The following is an 18,135-nucleotide window of genomic DNA, read 5'->3' on the forward strand; positions in this document are numbered from 1 at the left end:
AAAGGTGTACTTTACTGGCTGATGCCAGAGAACGAACTGTATGAACAATCAGCAGTTTAAACAGACAGTGAGACATTGTCCTGCGGGAAAGTGGCTGTGGCCCATTACACTGCGTGGTTTATGAGGATGTGAATAAATCACCGAGATTCTTTAAGTGACAAAGTGCTTGTGTGTGTCTTGATCCCGCTGCCAGACGTGTGCCCCAAGACGTTCAGGGCCCAGGTCGTCACATTATGGTGGAGAATGCGGGCAAATGGCCTGGTTGCTAGGGGCAACGCAGCCTGGTTGCTAAGGGCAACGGCCTAGGACATATTCTTGTGGATACGGACTGCTTGCTGTGGATCGGCGGGTCCACGAAAAAAAAAAAAAAATTTTGAAGCGGTTTGCGGTGGATCGGCGGGTCCACGAAAACTGACGGCGCACTCAAGCAGCTTGCAGTGGATCGGCGGGTCCACGAAGTTCCGGGAAAGCTGAGCGACCATGAGTGGAGCCGCAAGCCTGGACGTTATGGAGGAGCTGTACCAGTTCCTTGTGTGTGGACAGCAGGAGCTGTCAGTGCGCAGAGATGTGGCAGCAGTGGACCAGTTTGTGAGTTCCCTTCTGGGGCCAGTACGGGCACAGGGTACCCAGGGAGATAAAGGGGAACGGTGTGAACTGGGATCTAAGGACACTGCAAGGAAGCCACAGAAAGCCCATAAGGGGGTGGTTGCCCATAAAGGGGTGGTTGCCCATAAGGGGGTGGAGTCCCATAAAGGGGTGGTTGCCCATAAGGGGGTGGAGTCCCATAAAGGGGTGGTTGCCCATAAGGGGATGGAGTCCCATAAAGGGGTGGATGCCCAAAAGGGGGAGGAGTCCCAGAAAGCGGTGGTCCCCCAAAATGGTGCAGAGCATCCCAAATCCAAGGGTGAAGTGGTGCAGATGGACTGTAGCCAGGGACAACAGTGTTCATGCCACAAGTGTCCGGTTTGCGGTATAGACCACCCATCCGACGAGAAGCCACGTCTGTGTTCCGTGGAAGTGGATGGGGAATCTGTAACAGGGGTCGTAGACTCAAGGAGCTTGGTGACCCTGGTGAGGGCCACTTCTGATGTCAACTTGATTCCTGGAAGGAAGATCCACGTCGGCTGCACCCACAATAATGAGACAGAATACCCGGTATGCAGCGTGGTCATTAAGACAGCCAGGGACAGTGGTTCTCATGATGTTGGTGTAGTCTCAGATTTACTGCACCCAATTATTATAGGTTGGGACTCTAAATTATTTGTGCACTTGTGGAAGCAGGGGGACGTATCCAGTTGCTTGTGTAAGAGCCAGAACAGCCCAAAGGAAACCCTACCACATTGGGAGGTGAAACGGGGTCCTGGTTGTAGAGTTATGTGTGGTAAGGAGGAGATAGCACCTCCTAAAATTGACTGTCCTAAGTTAGGGGTGACCAAAGAAAATGGACGGACCCAACTTAGTGACATAAGGACTAAGGGAATAACCAATAGTGTGACCGTTAAAAACGGGGTAGCTCCAGAAAGGGAGGCAGATATCTGATTAAGTGGGGACATGATAGTCCAGGACACCAGGGGGAGTGACGATGACTCCAGAATGGACACTGACTCTTATAAAAGGACAAGAGAGTGCAGTGAGGTACAGACAATTGAGAAGGGTAAAACCTCCTCCAGACGCCGGAGACGTAATAAGCGCCAAAATCTCGTGCAAGGTATACCGTCTGAGGGTGCAGAGAAAGTGAAGTACCTGGTCGAGGAAAACACGTTGCCAGTAGCAACTGCTAAGGTAGAGTCAGACAGCGATGTCCTACACAAGAAAGAGGTATCAGAAACTGAACTGACACATTGTAACGACAGACATCAGCAGGGTGAAATGTCAAAAAATGAGCCAACCAAAGCAGTAATGGTGGTGTCTCCTATAGATTCCAAGCATGAAGCAGAAGGTCTGTCGGACGAGAGCACTGTAGGAGGTGAAATCCTAGAGGGTAATACAGGACAAGGAATCCTGGAGAAAGCTGGTGAAGTACAAATCCATAGAGGTCATGGTGAGCAGACCGGTAAATTACCCAGTGTTGGGGTGATGAAGGGTGAAAACGGGGCCAAAGGTCTAAGAGGAACAGAGTACCACGCTGAAGGGTGTGACACCCTTGCAGAAAAAAAGAGGACTGAAGGTGACACTGCAGAGACCCGCAAGGAAGTTGAAGGTAACGCAGTGAAGACCCAAGAGACAGCTGGTGCTGCAAAAGTGAAAAGAGTCTCTGATGAGGTGAAGTCTGGACCAGAGGTCTTATCAGGAACTGATAGCCCGAGTGACCTGCCTGGTAAGACCAAGATGGAAGACATAGAGATGGTCTTGGTTAAGAACAATAGCAAACCCAAAGGCTCTGAGGCTGGAGCTGAACCGGAAGAGTGTGTAACTCAAGAGGTGGAGCCGTGCATGAGAGAAAAAGATAGATGCAAGAGACCAAAGGAATGGTCTAATTTCCTTGAAGGTCAAGAAACCTGTCCATTCTTTAAGTGCATGGTAGATGTGCCCGAAGACCTAAGAAAAGCCTGTGCCCATAAGTCGATGCATGAGACGTTTAAGAAGGCTGTAGGGGCCTGTGAAGTGTACTTTGCCCCAGAGACTTGTCAGTTGGTGGTGTGCTCTGCCAGTAATGTCACAAAGAAGCGAGTGGCTATCCTGAGTGACATGCACCTGCAGTGTCTTCGCACGAAATGGCTCATCTCGGCACAGATGGAAGAAGACACCAGGCGCTTGGAGTGTATGAAGCAGCTCACTGCAGAATTTCAGGAAGTTGTGGTGGTGAAGAAATCATTAATTGGGCTCGCATTAAGAGCGCTGAAAAGTAACATTCAGCAAGCTAGGAAGGTTCCAGGTATTACAGCGATTGAATTAGAAGAGCACAGTGGAACATTCCGAATCTGTGGGAAAACTGAAGAAGCAGTGAAAACAGCTCGAAGGCTGTTGGACTTTGTGGAAGAGGTCACACAAGTGCCCAGAGAACTTGTCAAGAAACTGATTGGCAGAAATGGAAGAGTCATGCAGGAGATGGTTGATACATCCGGTGTGACGAGAGTAAGACTTAAGGTTTATCATAAAGCCAGGTTACCCTGTGAAGTTGGTATGGTTCCATGTGTCATGGCGGGAACAAAGGAGTGTGTTGAAAATGTACGAGTTCTCCTAGAATACCGCCTGGGATACCTGGAAGAACTAAAGCAAATGGATCTTGAAAGACAGAAGATTGCAGAGAAACATTGTCAAGTGAGTTTGAGGTCACGACCGCTTTCGGGCCAGGGCCCAGAGAAGAAGTGTGGTCCACCTGATGAACGTGTTGCCTTCACTGGCAAGGAAAGTAGGTCCTGTAGGGAAAGGAGCCTAGGCCATAGAAGACCTACGTATAAATCAGGCTATGGCACAGACTCTGAAAGGTCCAAGCCCTCTAAGACAAAATCTAAAAGAAAAGACGGAGGGAGTGACTGGTCCATAGCCAAAAGTGGTGGTGGGAAAAGGCGGAGATGGAAAGGTGACCTAAGACGTCATGAGAGAAGAGGCCATAGTAGATTGGCAAACAGAGAGTGTGCAGGGTCTAGTTGTGGGAGATCTCCTGTCGGCTCGGTTGTGAGGTACCTGGACAAGAGCCCCTCTAGTGGACTGGTTAGCGCAGAGTCAGGCCGCACGGTAGTTTTGACTGATGGGGTGTCTCACTACCACACTGACCGTTGCAGACAGTTATGGAACGATATGTCGGACGTGTCTGAGAAGAGGGTTCACTGAGGAGGGTTTGTTGACAGTGGCAGATGGTCGGTCAGGAGCAGAAACTCAAAGTTTTCATAGAGGGCCCATTCGACTGGTAGGGTATGGTTCCCCTAATGCCCTGTCTCAGGGTCACTGTAGGTTGTCGAGTGTTCCACCCTACAAGTTGGAACAGAGGGGGGGGATATGTAAGGATGCAATGTGGTAGATGGCCGGTATGTGTCACAGAGGGGGAAATCCTCTGTGATCTGAACCTGGAATGTTTCTCTGGGACTTGTAGTTCCATGAGGATTGTTGTACACATTCAGGGCTGGGTTCATGGGATGGTCAGAAGTGATGGGCGGGACTGACCATCCACATACCTCCCATACGTAGGTGTGTCTCATGGGATTTAATGGAGCTGTCGTTTGTCACATGATCTCTGTGTGCTAGTGGGAGCCATCTTGGTTGGAGCACATGTGCAGGAGATCCTATGCATACAGAGCTAGTGAGGGCTCTGAAATGTCAGGGAGCTGCACAATCCACTGAGGCTGTGAGGAATTGGAATGTGTACAAGGGCCGGGATGGTGAGCCCAGTGTGAGAGTCTCCCTGGACTGGATGGAGGCAGACTGACAGCCTGCAAACCTACTGGCAGGTAACACCCCACAAAGGTGTACTTTACTGGCTGATGCCAGAGAACGAACTGTATGAACAATCAGCAGTTTAAACAGACAGTGAGACATTGTCCTGCGGGAAAGTGGCTGTGGCCCATTACACTGCGTGGTTTATGAGGATGTGAATAAATCACCGAGATTCTTTAAGTGACAAAGTGCTTGTGTGTGTCTTGATCCCGCTGCCAGACGTGTGCCCCAAGACGTTCAGGGCCCAGGTCGTCACATTATGGTGGAGAATGCGGGCAAATGGCCTGGTTGCTAGGGGCAACGCAGCCTGGTTGCTAAGGGCAACGGCCTAGGACATATTCTTGTGGATACGGACTGCTTGCTGTGGATCGGCGGGTCCACGAAAAAAAAAAAAAATTTTTGAAGCGGTTTGCGGTGGATCGGCGGGTCCACGAAAACTGACGGCGCACTCAAGCAGCTTGCAGTGGATCGGCGGGTCCACGAAGTTCCGGGAAAGCTGAGCGACCATGAGTGGAGCCGCAAGCCTGGACGTTATGGAGGAGCTGTACCAGTTCCTTGTGTGTGGACAGCAGGAGCTGTCAGTGCGCAGAGATGTGGCAGCAGTGGACCAGTTTGTGAGTTCCCTTCTGGGGCCAGTACGGGCACAGGGTACCCAGGGAGATAAAGGGGAACGGTGTGAACTGGGATCTAAGGACACTGCAAGGAAGCCACAGAAAGCCCATAAGGGGGTGGTTGCCCATAAAGGGGTGGTTGCCCATAAGGGGGTGGAGTCCCATAAAGGGGTGGTTGCCCATAAGGGGGTGGAGTCCCATAAAGGGGTGGTTGCCCATAAGGGGATGGAGTCCCATAAAGGGGTGGATGCCCAAAAGGGGGAGGAGTCCCAGAAAGCGGTGGTCCCCCAAAATGGTGCAGAGCATCCCAAATCCAAGGGTGAAGTGGCGCAGATGGACTGTAGCCAGGGACAACAGTGTTCATGCCACAAGTGTCCGGTTTGCGGTATAGACCACCCATCCGACGAGAAGCCACGTCTGTGTTCCGTGGAAGTGGATGGGGAATCTGTAACAGGGGTCGTAGACTCAAGGAGTTTGGTGACCCTGGTGAGGGCCACTTCTGATGTCAACTTGATTCCTGGAAGGAAGATCCACGTCGGCTGCACCCACAATAATGAGACAGAATACCCGGTATGCAGCGTGGTCATTAAGACAGCCAGGGACAGTGGTTCTCATGATGTTGGTGTAGTCTCAGATTTACTGCACCCAATTATTATAGGTTGGGACTCTAAATTATTTGTGCACTTGTGGAAGCAGGGGGACGTATCCAGTTGCTTGTGTAAGAGCCAGAACAGCCCAAAGGAAACCCTACCACATTGGGAGGTGAAACGGGGTCCTGGTTGTAGAGTTATGTGTGGTAAGGAGGAGATAGCACCTCCTAAAATTGACTGTCCTAAGTTAGGGGTGACCAAAGAAAATGGACGGACCCAACTTAGTGACATAAGGACTAAGGGAATAACCAATAGTGTGACCGTTAAAAACGGGGTAGCTCCAGAAAGGGAGGCAGATATCTGGTTAAGTGGGGACATGATAGTCCAGGACGCCAGGGGGAGTGACGATGACTCCAGAATGGACACTGACTCTTATAAAAGGACAAGAGAGTGCAGTGAGGTACAGACAATTGAGAAGGGTAAAACCTCCTCCAGACGCCGGAGACGTAATAAGCGCCAAAATCTCGTGCAAGGTATACCGTCTGAGGGTGCAGAGAAAGTGAAGTACCTGGTCGAGGAAAACACGTTGCCAGTAGAAACTGCTAAGGTAGAGTCAGACAGCGATGTCCTACACAAGAAAGAGGTATCAGAAACTGAACTGACACATTGTAACGACAGACATCAGCAGGGTGAAATGTCAAAAAATGAGCCAACCAAAGCAGTAATGGTGGTGTCTCCTATAGATTCCAAGCATGAAGCAGAAGGTCTGTCGGACGAGAGCACTGTAGGAGGTGAAATCCTAGAGGGTAATACAGGACAAGGAATCCTGGAGAAAGCTGGTGAAGTACAAATCCATAGAGGTCATGGTGAGCAGACCGGTAAATTACCCAGTGTTGGGGTGATGAAGGGTGAAAACGGGGCCAAAGGTCTAAGAGGAACAGAGTACCACGATGAAGGGTGTGACACCCTTGCAGAAAAAAAGAGGACTGAAGGTGACACTGCAGAGACCCGCAAGGAAGTTGAAGGTAATGCAGTGAAGACCCAAGAGACAGCTGGTGCTGCAAAAGTGAAAAGAGTCTCTGATGAGGTGAAGTCTGGACCAGAGGTCTTATCAGGAACTGATAGCCCGAGTGACCTGCCTGGTAAGACCAAGATGGAAGACATAGAGATGGTCTTGGTTAAGAACAATAGCAAACCCAAAGGCTCTGAGGCTGGAGCTGAACCGGAAGAGTGTGTAACTCAAGAGGTGGAGCCGTGCATGAGAGAAAAAGATAGATGCAAGAGACCAAAGGAATGGTCTAATTTCCTTGAAGGTCAAGAAACCTGTCCATTCTTTAAGTGCATGGTAGATGTGCCCGAAGACCTAAGAAAAGCCTGTGCCCATAAGTCGATGCATGAGACGTTTAAGAAGGCTGTAGGGGCCTGTGAAGTGTACTTTGCCCCAGAGACTTGTCAGTTGGTGGTGTGCTCTGCCAGTAATGTCACAAAGAAGCGAGTGGCTATCCTGAGTGACATGCACCTGCAGTGTCTTCGCACGAAATGGCTCATCTCGGCACAGATGGAAGAAGACACCAGGCGCTTGGAGTGTATGAAGCAGCTCACTGCAGAATTTCAGGAAGTTGTGGTGGTGAAGAAATCATTAATTGGGCTCGCATTAAGAGCGCTGAAAAGTAACATTCAGCAAGCTAGGAAGGTTCCAGGTATTACAGCGATTGAATTAGAAGAGCACAGTGGAACATTCCGAATCTATGGGAAAACTGAAGAAGCAGTGAAAACAGCTCGAAGGCTGTTGGACTTTGTGGAAGAGGTCACACAAGTGCCCAGAGAACTTGTCAAGAAACTGATTGGCAGAAATGGAAGAGTCATGCAGGAGATGGTTGATACATCCGGTGTGACGAGAGTAAGACTTAAGGTTTATCATAAAGCCAGGTTACCCTGTGAAGTTGGTATGGTTCCATGTGTCATGGCGGGAACAAAGGAGTGTGTTGAAAATGTACGAGTTCTCCTAGAATACCGCCTGGGATACCTGGAAGAACTAAAGCAAATGGATCTTGAAAGACAGAAGATTGCAGAGAAACATTGTCAAGTGAGTTTGAGGTCACGACCGCTTTCGGGCCAGGGCCCAGAGAAGAAGTGTGGTCCACCTGATGAACGTGTTGCCTTCACTGGCAAGGAAAGTAGGTCCTGTAGGGAAAGGAGCCTAGGCCATAGAAGACCTACGTATAAATCAGGCTATGGCACAGACTCTGAAAGGTCCAAGCCCTCTAAGACAAAATCTAAAAGAAAAGACGGAGGGAGTGACTGGTCCATAGCCAAAAGTGGTGGTGGGAAAAGGCGGAGATGGAAAGGTGACCTAAGACGTCATGAGAGAAGAGGCCATAGTAGATTGGCAAACAGAGAGTGTGCAGGGTCTAGTTGTGGGAGATCTCCTGTCGGCTCGGTTGTGAGGTACCTGGACAAGAGCCCCTCTAGTGGACTGGTTAGCGCAGAGTCAGGCCGCACGGTAGTTTTGACTGATGGGGTGTCTCACTACCACACTGACCGTTGCAGACAGTTATGGAACGATATGTCGGACTGGCGGACGTGTCTGAGAAGAGGGTTCACTAAGGAGGGTTTGTTGACAGTGGCAGATGGTCGGTCAGGAGCAGAAACTCAAAGTTTTCATAGAGGGCCCATTCGACTGGTAGGGTATGGTTCCCCTAATGCCCTGTCTCAGGGTCACTGTAGGTTGTCGAGTGTTCCACCCTACAAGTTGGAACAGAGGGGGGGGATATGTAAGGATGCAATGTGGTAGATGGCCGGTATGTGTCACAGAGGGGGAAATCCTCTGTGATCTGAACCTGGAATGTTTCTCTGGGACTTGTAGTTCCATGAGGATTGTTGTACACATTCAGGGCTGGGTTCATGGGATGGTCAGAAGTGATGGGCGGGACTGACCATCCACATACCTCCCATACGTAGGTGTGTCTCATGGGATTTAATGGAGCTGTCGTTTGTCACATGATCTCTGTGTGCTAGTGGGAGCCATCTTGGTTGGAGCACATGTGCAGGAGATCCTATGCATACAGAGCTAGTGAGGGCTCTGAAATGTCAGGGAGCTGCACAATCCACTGAGGCTGTGAGGAATTGGAATGTGTACAAGGGCCGGGATGGTGAGCCCAGTGTGAGAGTCTCCCTGGACTGGATGGAGGCAGACTGACAGCCTGCAAACCTACTGGCAGGTAACACCCCACAAAGGTGTACTTTACTGGCTGATGCCAGAGAACGAACTGTATGAACAATCAGCAGTTTAAACAGACAGTGAGACATTGTCCTGCGGGAAAGTGGCTGTGGCCCATTACACTGCGTGGTTTATGAGGATGTGAATAAATCACCGAGATTCTTTAAGTGACAAAGTGCTTGTGTGTGTCTTGATCCCGCTGCCAGACGTGTGCCCCAAGACGTTCAGGGCCCAGGTCGTCACATTATATATATATTATTTAACATTATTTTATTTGTACACAGCTATTGTGATACGACTACCAGCAATTGCCAAGTGTGAAAAAACAGTCTTTTTCTGTAACAACTATTTAATTATGGAGTTAACCCCTATATCTCCTCCATGAGAGTCTTGCAGTTATGTCAGCAGGACACTTTTAACACAGTTAGTACATTCATTTTTCACACTTACACTGTGCTGTGTTATCTTTGTTGTTCAAGGTGTTCCTACCTGAATGTTTTGCTCACATCTGGCAGTTCCTTATCTTGAATTTCTTCCTACAACACCTTTCTACCGGGGTCCCATTCCTAGAAAGGGAAGTACACAGGCTATTATACTTGTCTTTTGACAAAATTTTAGCTACACCTCTTCACTTTATTTCTAAGATTACATTTAATTTACTAATTACTAATCATTTGTTTCCCAGCATAAACATTGGTACCCCAACAGCACCATACTTATTGACTGCAGGGTGAGACACTTATCCAAGCACTACCTGTAGGTGGAACTTTACATTTGGGTTTTCTCACATAGGATAGTGCGGTAGTCCCTAAATTCTATTTTACTACCCCTTGCTTTTATTTGACATGTGCTCACACGGACCCTGTCCATTACCTGCAGCATCCAATTCAAGTCTTCTAGTTAATTAAATAAATTTATTTAAATTTATTTATCCACAGCCACATTTTTGTGCCTTTTTTTGAGCGTCAGTATTTCACTTATATACAAATTCCAGTACAACCACTTTGAGAATATGAGCCATGCAATGCATGTGTGTGATGTTGTTCAGGCGTAGGGCCGCCACTATATTAACACCGTTATCACACACGGACTTCCCTGGCTCCAGGTTTAGTGAAGACATCCATTGATCAAATTCGACCTCGATAGTGGTCCACAGCTCTGCAGCTGTGTGACTGCGTTCTTCAATGCATATTAATTTCTACACTGCCTGATTGCATTGACTTACACAGGATGTTGCCTGGCATTACAATTTTAAAAATCAAGAGGTGCATGACTGACAGGATTAGTGTTCTTTTTCCCACACCCCAGCCTGTACAGACAAGACACATCTTGGTGATTCATTTTGAAGTTTTGAAACTTAAAAACATTTTAGGCAGACGGCAGGTCAGTGCCATTAATTGCCACCCCCCAATTTGCCTAGAATGTCTATGTGTCTTTGAACATCAATGAGGTATGGTCCATACAACACACGGGATGTGACCTGGTATTTCCATTGTCCAAAGTGAGCACACAGCCACCGTCAGCGCATCCAGGCCGGAATAGTGGCCTAGAAATTTATATAAAACTAGGTTGAGGATGTAAGCAATGCAAAGCACATGTGTGATGTTGTCCAGGCGTAGTGCTACAACCAGGTTTACACCATTATTGCACACGGCCTTCCCTGGATCCAGTTTTAGTTGAAATAGCCATTGATCAAACTCGGCCTGGATAGTGGTAAACAGCTCTGCAGCTGTATTACTGCGGTCTCCAATGCATATCAATTTCAGCAGTGCCTAATTGTGTTGACTTACATATAGAATGTGGCCTGGCATTTAAATTTTAAATTCAAGAGGTGCATGAGTGACAGGATTAGGCTTCTTGCTCCCACATCACTGCCAGTACAGACAGGACATAATTTGGGGATCCATCTTGGAGGTTTTAGATTTAAAAACCTTTCAGGCAGAGAGCAGGACAGCAGGTCAGTGTAATGAATTGCCCCCCCACCCAATTTCCAATAGTGTCTTTGCACAGCACAGAGGTGTGGTCCTTGCAACACAGAGGATTTGGCCTGACATTTTAATTTTAAACATCAAGAGGTGTATGACTGACAGAATTTGGCCTGTTGCTCCAACACACATGCCTATACTTACAACACTATTTTGACACCCTACTTGGAGTCTCCATATTTCAAAAAATTATGTGCAGACAACAGGAAAAGTGGCAACAATTGGCAATAGTGGAACGCCGCAACTAGAGATGAGCGAACCTTTTTTTTTTCTACATGAGAGGACACTTGTAAGGCAGAGAAAACACGTTTAGGGGGTTGAAAAGTTTGCATAACAGCAAAAATATGTTTTACAGTGCAGCCCCAAAGTTTTGGCATAGCCATTAGCTTCCTAGACTATTTACATGAGAAATATAGAAGTGGATGAGAGACAGTTACAGGGCTGGTGCTTCCATACCCCTGCCAGTACAGACAAGATACAACTTGGAGACCTATCTTGGAGTCTTTAAATTTAAAAACCATTCAGGGTGATGGCAGGACAGTGGCATCAATTGCCCCCCCCCCCATTTCTCTATGGTGTGTTTGCACAGCAGGGAGTTATAGTAAATGCAACACACAGAGTGTGGGCTAACATTTTAATTTTAAAAAGTGAGCACACAGTGACTGTGCATTCTGCAGCAGTGCATCCAGGCTGTAATAGTGACCTAGAAATTTTAGTACAATGGCATTTCATTTTAAAAATCAAGATGCATGAGTGACAGGCATAGGATTCTTGCTCCCAGAACCCTGGCACTACAGACAAAAAAAGATTTGGAGACCCATCTTGGAATCTTCAGATTAAAAATCTTTTAGGCACAGAGCAAGACAGTGGCATAAATTACACCCCATTTCTCCATAGTGTGTTTGCACAGCAGGGAGGTATCATCCATGCAACACACAGAATGTGGCCTCTGTGTCTCACATGGATTAAAAATACGAGGCATAATCACTTCCATAACAGCTGATGGGCTCTGATTCACCTCAACTGCAGCAGGTAAACACAGGTAAAGTGGAGGTTATGCGGTCGGAGACCTGTGTGAGAATAGTTTTGATGGTAATGCAGGAGGAGGAAAAAGCAGCAAACGTGCTTTATTAGGAATCTGGTGGTTGGGTAGGCCTGGTGGTTCAGTTTTTAGAGCAGTAAGATTCCCACAGTAAAGGGTACTTTACATGCTGCAACATCGCTAGTGATCTCATTAGCGATGTGAAATTCTAGATCGCAGGTGCGATTTAGAATTTCACATCGCTAACGAGATCGCTAGCGATGTCGCAGCATGTAAAGTACCCTTAATGCAAGTTGCTTGTGCCAGTTTATGCATGTAGTAGTTAGTCAAATTATTTTAATTTTTGCCTCTACTGAGTCATTGTTTACAATGTTAGCAGATAATGAAAGTTGGGTCATCCTTTGCGGTCTCATAAAAGCCCCAGGCTTCTTGCGATCTGCAGACCCGCAACTTCTGATGGCCACATCCAGAGTTGTGGCTGAGGATGCAGTGCTTCTCATGGTTGCATCACCACGTGTTTGTATGGAAATTGCCAAGGTAACTTCCTTGGCTTCTTTCTCCCCCTCCTCCTCATCTTCTGAGATACACATCTGCGTGCCTCTGGGTTCACATTAATTGGGATCTACAACTTCATCGTCAGGCTCTGTGTTTTTCCACTCCTGCTTTTCTTGACCTGACGTAACATAGCAGTATGCATGCTTCTCAGGTATCTGAGTCTTATCATCATCACCTCCTCCCTTGGGGGTTAACGTCAGTTGACGAGGGTCGGGATTGTGCTTAGACCCTACGTTGTCCAGGCCAGGATCAAACTCACAAAGATTTTGGGCATCAGTGCAGATGCTTTCCTCCTCTTGAGTCTGGGAATTTTTGGAGCAGTCCTCTGATGCCCATGGGATAGAATGTGTGTTCAGCTCTGCAGACTCCCCCATGTCTGGTTCCACACAGTTTGCCAGTTGGAGATTTGTGACATGGGGGAAACAAATGTAATTGGGGTAGCACCTTTGAAGAATGAACTGTTAGTGATGTTGAGGCACAGAAAGAGGAAGAGAGGCCACTTGATTCAGCATTTACCTTTGACACATACTGTTTATCACCCTCATTTGTAAGTTGAAACAACGTTAGGCTGCCAAAGACATCTAAAGGAGTGGGCTGTCCAGTAACGGACATTGTTCTAATTTCTTTTGGGATAGAATTATCCAGTGTTTGCTCACTAGACCTTTGACTAACATAACTTCTCACTCAAACACCTTCAACACCCCACCTATTTACTCTTCCACCACAACCTCTTTGTGATTTACAACTCATGGTTAATGTACCCTTCCCTGTTCAAACAGATGCTTTGCAAACCTACGGCCACACCTGTCACACCTGACACAAAACATAAATTATTTATTTCCTGCCGGAGTTGGCAATATTGTCAAGGTGTTCCATGAAAATGTTCCAATGACTAGAAATATGGTTCACTGCATAATTTTGAGCAGGCAGTGAAAAGTGCCAAAACCTTTTTAGCTAGTTCACTATCAAATTGACAGCAGGCACTACTAACTAACAATACATACAAGTATAATTGTCTGTGTAATTATGAGCAGGCAATGAAAACTGCCAAGACCTTTTCACCTAGTTCACTAGCAAATTTCCAACACGCAGTACTAAATGACAATACCTAGATATTTTATTGACTGCGTAATTTTGACCAGTCAATGAAAACTGGCAAGACCTTTTTAGTAGAGATGAGCGAACCTCTCAAGGTTCGGTTCGCCAAGCCCAACTGAACAAGTGGTGAGTTCCTTGAACCTTTATTGAACTGAACTTCAAACCTTTAGCAAGCCCTGTTGAATTCAATGGGAGGCCAGATGTAAGGCAGAGAAAAAATCTTTAGGGGGGCTGAAAATCTTCCAAAATAGCAAAAATACATTTTACACGGCAGCACCACTGTTTTGGCATAGCCATTAGCTTCTTAGGGGTACTTTGCACACTACAACATCGCAAGCCGATGCTTGCGATGCCGAGCGCGATAGTACCCACTCCCGTCGCAGCAGCGATATCTTGTGATCGCTGCCATAGCGAACATTATCGCTATGGCCGCTTCACATGCACTTACCTGCCCTGCGACGTCGCTCTGGCCGGCGACCCGCCTCCTTCCTAGGGGGGCGGGTGGTGCAGTGTCACAGTGACGTCACACGCCAGGCAGCCAATAGAAGTGTAGGGGCGGAAATGAGAGGGACGTAAACATCCTGCTCACCTCCGTCCTTCTGCATAGCCGGCGTGAGCCGCGGGGCGCAGGTAAGCTGATGTTCCTCGCTCCTGCGGCTTCTCACACAGTGATGTGTGCTGCCGCAGGAACGAGGAAAAACATTGTATCGTCGCTGCCGGGAAATTATGAAAATGTCAGACAGTACACAGATGATATGATTACGACGCTTTTGCGCTCGTTAATCGTATCAAAAACGCTTTACACACTATGATATCCACAGCAACGCCAGATGTGAGTCACTTTCGATTTGACCCCACCGACATCGCAGCTGCGATGTCGTAGTGTGCAAAGTACCCTTTAGAGTATCGACATAAGAAATATAGAGGTGGTTGAGAGACAGGTGTAGAGCTGGTGCTCCAATACCCCTTTCAGTATAGACAATAGACAACTTGGAGACCTATCTAATAGTCTCAACATTCAAAATCCTTTCAGGCAGACAGCAGTGCAGTAGCATCAATTGCCCCATCCTCATGTCCATACCGTACAGTCCATGCAACACACATGCTGTGGCACAGCATTTTAATTTCAAAAATGAAGACATGCCTGATTGGCAGGTGTAGGTCTCTTCCTCCCAGAAGCCTGGTACTACCCACAAGACACAACTTTCAAGCAGACAGCAGTACAGTAGCATCAGTCCATGGAACACGCAGGCTGTGGCCTAGCATTTTAATTTTAAAAAAAGTGATTGTGCCTTCTGCAGAAGCACGTCCAGGACATAATACTGCCCTATAAATTGCAGTGCAATCAGGTTGATCCATGCAGTAATGTCGCATAGGCATAGTGTCACTCAGCCGTAGTGCCGCGCTAGGTTTGCACCGTAATCGCAGCCATTTATTAAAGTCGACCTGGATAGTGTTCCACAACTCTGCAGCTGGGTCACTGCGTTCTCTTAATCATTAATTTAAGTACTGCATTGTGTTGATGTACACATAGGATTTTGCCTGGCATTTAAATTTTAAAACTCAACAGAAATGTTTAAAAATCTTTTCAGACAGACAGCAGTACAATCGCTTCAATTGTACCCCTCCCCATAGGGCTTTAAAAGAGCAGGGACGTATGGTTCATGCAACACATAGGCCTGTGGGCCGGCATAAGAATTTGAAAAATGAAGACATGCCACAGTGACCGGTGCAGGCCTCTTTCTCACAGAAGAGTGGGTCAAGCACCAAAATTTTCCATAAAATATTCTGTCTTCTTTATTGAGAAACCCCATATATGATAAAATAAAATTTGGCCCATGATGTGGACCTAATAAGGCCCCCGCCTTACGCATTTCGCGGAGATGACTCCTTACTCATAGGCATGTGTACCGCCCTGAGAGGGGCCCGGCCGCTTCTCTGCTGCTCGGGCCGAGCCGCTCGAGGTCCGGGCTCGGGTTGTCGGTGGCACGAGCGCCTCCGGACCGGGGACCACGTCGCTCTGTTAAGGGGAAGACAGTGGGGATTGTGGTGGTGTGGGACGAGGCGCGCAGCCGGGGATGGCTACGCTGTCGTCCAACGGGCCGTGACGCCACCCATGGGTCGTGGTGACGGTATGCACCATCGCTGCGGCTGACGTGATGGCGGGCTCATCCGGTATCGGTGTTGCGGCCGCAGCTGAGATGTTAGCCCCTCCGTGGGTAGGGGCGATGTGTCCCGGGGCCCGGTGGTGGGGGGGAACTGGAAGCGCTAATGTTGTTGTCGGGGTGCAGGGGTGCCGTGCTGCGGTGCAGTGTCATGCCCGGATGGCACTGGTGTACTTACGATTAATTCACACTCAGAGTCACTGGTAAACCAAAGTTTGGGTATGGTCGGGTCCCGCAGCCGGCTGCTCGTGTCCCCTGTGAGGTTGATGGTGGCCCCTTTCCCGTGCACCTCCGTTTGTGGTTAGTTCGGCTCACCTGCCTGAGCAGTGGTAGCCCGCTCCCCGGCGTTGAGCTGCCGGAGGAGCCCTCAGTTGCCCGCAGGCGCTGGCCCGTCGGGTGTTTGGCCCTTGGCGGTGGCACTCACCCGGTCTCGGGGGGCTTTTGCCTTCTTTCGGGACTTTGGGTGTGGATGAACCCATGAGGTCCAGCCAGCAATTAGTCAATTTGCCTATACTCAGTGGTTTCTAAGCTAGGACAGGGTCTGAGTACCCTTCTTCTGGTGCTCCGGTACACGGTTGACTCCCCGGTTCAGGACCGGCAGGCTCCAACCCAGGCCCGGTCCCTACGGTTCCGCCGGTTGCTGTACCGGTACTCCTGCAGGCTGCCACCACCATCTGCCTGCCTGACGTTTTCAAAGGGCCCAGGCTCCTACCCGAGTCCCTGACAGCTTTGCTCCACTACTACTACACTCTCTCCCTGAAACTTGTCTCTCCACAACTGTGTGTATTTCCTGCCTCAGGCCAGTAGTCTCCTCGGTGGGCGTGCCTTTCCGCCTGACTCCACCCACCTGGTGTGCCCTACTGGCCCTGAGGGAGGCATCAGGTCTCCCTTTCGGGTGACTAGTGTGTGACCTCACAGGGGGTGGGGGTGTGTGTGTGTATGTGGTAGGTGTAATTACCTGTGACCCCTGGGGTCCAGGGCGTCACACGTACATGAGGCGTGGGCCTTATTAGGTCCACATCATGGGACATACTTGATTTTATCATGTATGGTTTTTCTCAATAACGAAGACAGAATTTTTTATGTAAAATTTTGGTGCTGGACCTTTCCTTCTTTCAATTTAACTTGTGGTAGCCAGCCACGTCTGTGCACCTCTGGGTCTGCAGAACTAACAGTGAGCTTGCTCCCCACCTCTGTTTCTTTTGGATTACTACAGACTAAAATCTCTTTACGTGTGAGGTGGAAAGAAAGGGTATCTTTTTCATTTAGACTGTAAGGATATCATCAGACTTGGAATGACTCATTTTCACCCTAGTTTGGCAGTGTTATTGCCCATGCATGCATAGATGAATGAAGACTCTATTTGGAAAGGCTGCAGCTCAGCAATCAAGAGTTGATAAAGCACATGCAGGCGTTTCTGCAGTTATCATGAAGAAAAGGACCTCTCACAAGAAACATCGAAGCAATATGGGACCAAGTAAACCAATTTCTCAACCAAGATGAAAAATTGTAGGAAGAGGGCAGTGGTCCAATAACTCAATGGAAATGAATTGTTTTATATCAAGTACCAGTCAACCATTCTCTTTATCTTATACAAAAAACTTTTTAGTTTTCAAAGCCAGCTTACCCGTACACCCCTGTGTGTGGATTCCAGTATCAGTCCAGGAGATAGTCCGCACGGAAACCAGAGCAGGAGACAGCCACGGGAAATCCAAATGAAAAAACTTTGTAACTCCAGCGGACAAATTCGAGGATGCAGATGTATATTAAAAAAATTTCTTGCATTTGCAAATCTTTATTTGAAAATCTTTCATAAAATTGGAACCACACTTCTGGGCGGTAAAGAAAATAGATTAGGAGTGGTAGTGTCGCGGGCGGAGGAGGGGACGCTGCGCTCACCCACTGCTCGGGTCCGGCTGCTGCTGCTGCTCGGTCGGTGGCTCGAGCGGTGGGCCGGATCCCGGGGACTCGAGCGGCGTTCCTCGCCCGTGAGTGAAAGGGGGGGTGGTTTGGTTTTGGGATATTGTCCGTGACGCCACCCATGGTTGTGATGAGGTTGTGACACCACCGCTGCTCTGGACGGGGATCCCGGGAGTGATGACAGGGAGCAGCTTGGATGTTGGTTCTCCCCTCTGTGGGTAGGGGGGTTGGTTGTCCCGGGGCCCGGTGAGGGGTAGGGATGGATGGCAGGCGGGTTACGGGGCCTGGTGAGGTGCAGGGTCGCGGGGGCAGCGCTGTGCCGCACGGCACGGTGGTACTCACTCAGCCAGTAATTCACACGGAGTCTCTTGTCAAACAAACAGCTGGATGGACGGGTCCCACAGGCGGCTGCGGTTGTTCTCCTCCCAGTAGGTTGATGGTGACTGCCTTTCCCTGCACCTGTGTTGTGTTACGGTTCCAATGGCTTCCCACCGGTAACCCGCTCCCCAGCTTGGATGGATGCTGAAGGAGCCCCTTTTGCCCGCAGGCTCTGGTCCTGGGAACTGTAGCCTTGG

General features: G+C 48.6%; 1 pseudogene; it reads left to right on the forward strand.

The window, feature by feature from the left end:
• The first annotated feature begins 2,433 nt into the window (after nucleotides 1–2,433).
• LOC142243915 (RNA-binding protein FXR1 pseudogene) lies at nucleotides 2,434–6,757 on the forward strand (annotated as a pseudogene).
• Nucleotides 6,758–18,135: the final 11,378 nt, after the last annotated feature.

The sequence above is a fragment of the Anomaloglossus baeobatrachus genome, chromosome 6 (genome assembly GCF_048569485.1).
Source record: "Anomaloglossus baeobatrachus isolate aAnoBae1 chromosome 6, aAnoBae1.hap1, whole genome shotgun sequence".
Taxonomy (NCBI): Eukaryota; Metazoa; Chordata; class Amphibia; order Anura; family Aromobatidae; genus Anomaloglossus; species Anomaloglossus baeobatrachus.